The following is a 6,521-nucleotide window of genomic DNA, read 5'->3' on the forward strand; positions in this document are numbered from 1 at the left end:
CAAACTTCACAGAAGAATGTTGACCTGTGAGCCATTTTTACAGTTCGGAATGGCAAATAGCTTTAGGTTTTAACTATTGAACTGATGCTGTAATGAATTTGAGGCTGCAATCCTGTACCCACATACCTGGTAATATGCCCCATTGAACTCAATGAGACTTGAAACAGACATGTTTAAGATGATCCATGAATGTAGTTCATGTAGGGGGAATGTCTCTTTATAGTAATGAAAATTGCCTTTTAAAAGTGTGAAGTCTATAGCCTGTTCGCATATATTCTGCATCCCATAAATGTCAAAACAATATAACATAGATCTCATCTATGGCTAGATGTACTTAATTCTGAAGTAATTCTAGTAGAATGGGATATATCAACATTCTGTTCTACACACTTTTGTAGAAGAAGAGGAGTTTGGATCTGATATTCCGCTTTATCACTACCCTAAGGAGTCTCAAAGCGGCTTACAATCTCTTTTCCCTTCCTCCCGCACAACAGACACTCCGTGAGGTGGGTGGGGTTGGGAGACTTCAGAGAAGTGTGACTAGCCCAAGGTCACCCAGCAGCTGCATGTGGAGGAGGGGGGACACAAACCCGGTTCACCAGGGATGTGAGGGCGATCTGGCTGCGACATCTGTCACCCCATTGATTGCCAGGGTTGATTCGGCTGATCTGGCTGGCTAGGCGGGTGTCCCCTTCCTCCCTCACCGCTCCATGTGCGTCCCTCCCGAAGCTGCGCGCTCGGTGGAAGAGGACGACCATCCCAGATAGAAGGAGTGTACCGTTCTTCGGTCAAGGGTATACGATAGCTGTGCTCCCCTGCTAGAACCTCCGAACAAGCTCAAACCCGGTTCACCAGATTACGAAATAGTGGCTGCTATCCAAAGGCTCATCCAAAAATTTGCGCACACCAATGAGGTTTTTTATGCTTTCTATTTTAACGTTGGACCTCTGTATTGTATCACAAGCTACTTTTGAAAGGCAGCTTAGAATCGAAAGCAAGTTGCTGTGTGGGCGTGGGGGGAATTACTATTTGAAAAGGGCAAGACAAACCCCTCCTGGCACATAGAATTAGCAGGCTATGATCCAAAGAGCTGTCCTGTGGGTTTAGTGTCTTCAAAAGTTTGGTGAATATCAGCAGTCTCTTAAGTCTTTAGACACTCACATAATAAATTGGACTGTGAATTATCTCAAGGTCATCACCATTCACTGACATATGCTTAGTAAGACAGGAATACTTCGGACACTAAGATTTATGTTGGATTGTCAATATGGAGGATTTGCATCTCTCTAAAATTCCCAGGCACCCTTTTCTGTATATAGGATCTTCCTAAACTCTCAGCTCTGTAGCTACCCTACCACACTTTTCTCAGGCCTTTACTAAATATTCTACTTATATTGGACATGAATTTAGATAGGTTACAGCAAAACTTACCATAGAGCTATCCAAAACTGGCCAATCTACTCCCCTTGTCATGCTTCTGCTATATTCTTTCCAGGAATGTTCTATTAAGAATGTGAGAGGACTTTGAATTTCAACTTGGGTTCTGCTAATCGTTCTAATAGGGTTAGCTGGCCATGTTTTCTCCTGCTCTCTGCACTGGGTGATCAAAGAATTTCAGATCCTGGGTATCTGAATTGGAGAAGGAAAGATGCATGCAACATGAACTTGTCATCTTTCCCAGAATTGCTGCCAAAAGAAACTTCCAACCCAGCTGGCTGGTGTTTTTTTAGACTTCTTCAGTGGGAACCGTCGAGATAAATCTTTGAATAAAAAACATGTTGCAAAAGGATATATCATGGACAGTCTCTCAGTCTGTAAAACTGCTTGTTTTGTGATCAGATGGGGTAAAGGGTTATCTTCCTACTTGGATGGTTGTAGTATTACCTGCTGCAAATATTCATAGTCTTAAAATCTGCTGTGAAGGTTCATGGTGGCGCTGTGGGAAGTCAATTATCTGCCCAAGTTTTTAATGAGTCTTCTGGGAATGCTGCTGTTCTGCAGAACCCTAGAGTCCATTACATAGCTGTGCCTTGACCTTACCCTTTTTAAAATAAAATCTTTAGGCACAAAATCTGCAGGAAAGCAATTGGATTCTTGGCACATGGGTGGTTTGAGCAACTTTATAATGACATCCCGTGCAAATTCTGCATTTCAGAATTATCAGTTGGTGCTGTTTGGATAGTGTACATTATAAAGAGGGGTTGAAATGCACAGGATTGTCAAAAGTATTACTTCATGATAGGTTCAAGTGATGGGTGGAAGAGTTGCGTGTAACCTCCAGCTACCTCTTGTTCTCACATTAACAGTTAATACGCCCTACTGAAGATTTTTTTTTTAAAGAAATATTTATTAAGATTTTACAAAAAAACAGATATACAAAAACACATAATAACAAAAACAAAAAAAGAGTAAACACACAAAAAGATACAAAAAATTAAAAACAATTCTTTTTCATAATTTAAAACTCATTTGCTTGTTTCTTTGACTTCCTCACACCTCCCCTTCTTGTATTCCCATTTAAATAATCAAATCAGCAAATCCTTACCCTCTTTCATTTATCTTATCTCTATAACTTAACATTTTATAACTCAGTATTTTCATCCATTATCAATTCATTTTTGCATATTCTTATTAACTCTACCTCACCTTTGGGTGGTTAATAATAAGGGTTGTTAATAATAAAAATTGTTTTTTATCCCTCTCTTGAGAGATAAAACTAGTCCACCTGGAATGAGATACTCCTTCAAACAAAATGCGATACTTGACTGTACTCATACTTGTGAGTAGACTCACTCATTTTTCTTGGTTGAGTGTCACCCAGATATTCTCTTAAGTTTCTTAAACTTATCCAAAGTATATCCATTTTAAAAATATAATATGCATTACTTTGAAAATGCTAAGCTGTTTATTTGGTTCCCTCTACATTTTTTAAAAAATATTTTTGTCTCACTACTATTGCACCGTTTATGGGCAGAGAGATCAATGCACTGGCGATTTGTATGTAACAGAGTCTTCAAAGGGGGGGGGGAATGGGGACTGAAATAACCCAGTCACATTCTGCACATCAAACAGATTTATTGGTTGGTTGTGAGTGTCTTCTGATTCTTTAGGAACTACTTATATGAATAAAGGGAAATTGTTGCTTTCCAGCTTGGCTCAGAGTTCCTGTGTATTTGAAACTAATTGCTGGAAAATACAGTAGCTCCCAAGCGAATGCTTCCACTAAGCTGATGCATATGATTAACAAGTATTCATACTACAGTGGTACCTCGGGTTAAGTACTTAATTTGTTCTGGAAGTCCGTTCTTAACCTGAAGCACCACTTTAGCTAATGGGGCCTCCTGCTGCTGCCGCGCCGCCGGAGCACAATTTCTGTTCTTATCCTGAAGCAAAGTTCTTTTTTTTTTTATAATAGATTTTTATTGGTTTTACAACATATATTAAAACACAGAACAACTAACAATTAACGACATAACACATAAACAAACAAACATGTAAACACATATAATTTCTTAACCTCTCTTTCTTGAACCTTGTTTCAACGACTTCCCCATACCTCCCTTTTCTGCATCCCTGTTTTAAATTTTCCCAGCAACCCCTATTTTCAATACTTGTAATTCAATTTCTAATCTTTTTCCTCTTACCCAATTATTTATCACTGCAATTCTGTTTTACATTACCCATGACATTTTAGCACTCATTAATTTTACAACAGTTCTTAAGATAAACTTTAAATTTCTTCCAATCTTCTTCCACCGTCTCTTTCCCTTGGTCACGGATTCTGCCAGTCATCTCAGCCAGTCCCATATAATCAATCACTTTCGTCTGCCACTCTTCCAGCGTGGGTAGTTCTTGTGTCTTCCAATACTTTGCTAAAAGAACTCTTGCTGCTGTTGTAGCACTGAAGCAAAGTTCTTAACCTGAAGCACTATTTCTGGGTTAGCAGAGTCTGTAACCTGAAGCGTATGTAACCCGAGGTACCACTGTATTTGATTCCTAATTGAGGACCATGTCTTTGACCAGACTTGCAACCACCGGCTACCAGACAAATAACGACGGTAAGGAAGAGTTTTTACTTGCTTTCAGAAGCTGTTTCTATTTATTGTAACATCCTTTTTCTAATTCCACATTGCTGCAGATACAATTCAACCGATCTGCATGAATCCACATGGGCATATAATAGCTTTCTTGGGCCAACAAGCAATGGACCTGATTCAAAGATTTCCTGAAGGGTAGTGAGAAAGAGTACTGAGGTGTCTGTTCCTCTTCCATTTCACTGGCTGCTATATCTTGGATGTTCTGTGCTGGCCTCAAACAAGACAGATGGAGACTTGGGACTTAAGCCCCTTGCGGGGGGTGCCCCAAAACCAAAGGCACCTCAGTTTTATCTTAGCAGTTCAAAGCCTTCCAGAATATCATTACCATTAATTCATCTACTCTGAGAGATGAACTATTGGAAACCTTGTTCATCACGAGAACATGTATAACAAGGCCTTTTTCTTACGTAAGTCTCTACTGTGATCAATGAATACCACTCAGGAGAGTCTCCAAACAGCTGACAGGACAGTAGCTCCTGCTGATAATAGCCTACTATAATTTGGCTGTGCTCATGGTGGAATATGAGCTGCTATAATCGGTTGCTTCTGGGAGTTTCTTGGTGCATAAGGGAGGTGTTTTTCCTACTGTGCTCTTTCAAGATAAGGAGAAATGGGAATGGGTGGGGCATCATTTTAATGGCCCAGTGTGGTTTATTAAAGGGTCAAATAGTAGTTTTCCACAAGTATTTTGTGTCTTTATTTTTAGATGGCCGCAGCAAGAGCTTTAGGCTCCAGTCCAGAGGTCCTACAGCAGTTAGTGCTAGGGATATACGAATACGCTGGGGCCTTTTAAAACGTTTTCTCACAGCAGTTGCCATTATAGTAGTACACCCTCTGAGTACACAAAGGGATCTATCTATTCTAGGTTATTTTAAAGCTTGTGAAGACCTGGGGGCTTCAGCATTGCTTACTGGTTTTTAATACCATGCAAACCGCACTGTGGGGAGCACGCCTTTATTATAGTATAGAACAGGGTTTCTCAAACTTTGGGTCTCCATCTGTTTTTGGACTGCAGTTCCCATCATCCCTGACCACTAATCCTGCTAGCTAGGGATGATGGGAGTTGTAGTCCAAAAACAGATGGAGACCCAAGGGCCTGCTGGAACCTGTCAGTGGCCCATCTAGTCCAGCATCCTGTTCCCGCAGCAGCCAACCAGATGCCTTTGGGATACCTGCAAGTTTGACCCAAGCACAAGAACCCTCACCCTGAGATTTCTAGCAACTGGTATTCAGAAGCATTACTGCCTTCCAACTGTGGAGGCAGAGCAAAGCCATCATGGTTAGTAGCCACTTGATAGCCTTATCATCAGGAATTAGTCTAGTCCTCTTTTAAAGCCATTTTGAGTTTGTGGTCGCCACTGCCTCATGTGGGAATAAGTTTCACAATTTTGACTGTGCAGTGGTACCTCAGGTTACAGACGCTTCAGGTTACAGACTCCGCTAACCCATAAATAGTACCTCAGGTTAAAAACTTTACCTCAGGATGAGAACAGAAATCGTGTGGCGGCGGCAGCGGGAGGCCCCATTAGCTAAAGTGGTACCTCAGGTTAAGAACAGTTTCAGGTTAAGAACGGACCTTCAGAACGAATTAAGTTCTTAACCTGAGGTACCACTGTACTTCGTTATCTGCCCTGAGCATTCCAAAATTCAGGAAGACAAGACACATTCATGGCACCATATTGGTTCCAGGGCCTATACCCAATACATAAGACTAGTAACATCATGGCAGTACTCTTCTCCACTGTGTTGGAGGAAGGGACTGATTAGGACAGTGGCTTTCGTCTCGGGAGGTGAAAAGGCTCTGACTGGCCTTGGAAAACGCAGCTACAAGTGGTGTGTTTGTATGTGGCACAGAACTAACAGCTATTCCCACAGGAAGTGCCTTCTCTTAGCAGCCAAGACAAGCTTCAGTGGTGATATGATTATTGCACTTGATTAGGTTTTATCCTTGCTACTGCCTTGTCTTAGCTGTTGTTGGGAGAATGCAGTCTGAATACAGTTCCAATGTGCTGCAAGCAACATGGGAAACAGCAACTGCCAAGTTTCTGTGGCCAGGTAGAAGTGGTGCTGGTCAAGAGTTGCAGATGAAATACAGCCTTCCCTACAATTCAGTTATCTCCAGTTTCTACACTATAGGGCCTTTTGAACACCCCTACCTATGGTCTGAAGTGGTACAGTCCATAATTCCACTACCTCGCTGTGTTTAATGTGCAGAATGTCTCTAAGCCACGTGCCAGGATTTGATGAGAACCATGGCCACGATGCATTTCTAAATATCCCGTCCGAAAACTAAAGAGAGACAGCAGAAGCTTTGCTCTAGCTGGATCCTGTTTACATTACTGCAACTGGCCAGACCTAAATGGTTAACCAAGGATTTCTCTTCATGGGAAGGAGAGTTGTGAACGGAGAAGCATTCTGCATTCC

The sequence above is a fragment of the Podarcis filfolensis genome (assembly GCF_964270895.1).
Source record: "Podarcis filfolensis genome assembly, chromosome: 3".
In the NCBI taxonomy this organism is placed as follows: domain Eukaryota; kingdom Metazoa; phylum Chordata; class Lepidosauria; order Squamata; family Lacertidae; genus Podarcis; species Podarcis filfolensis.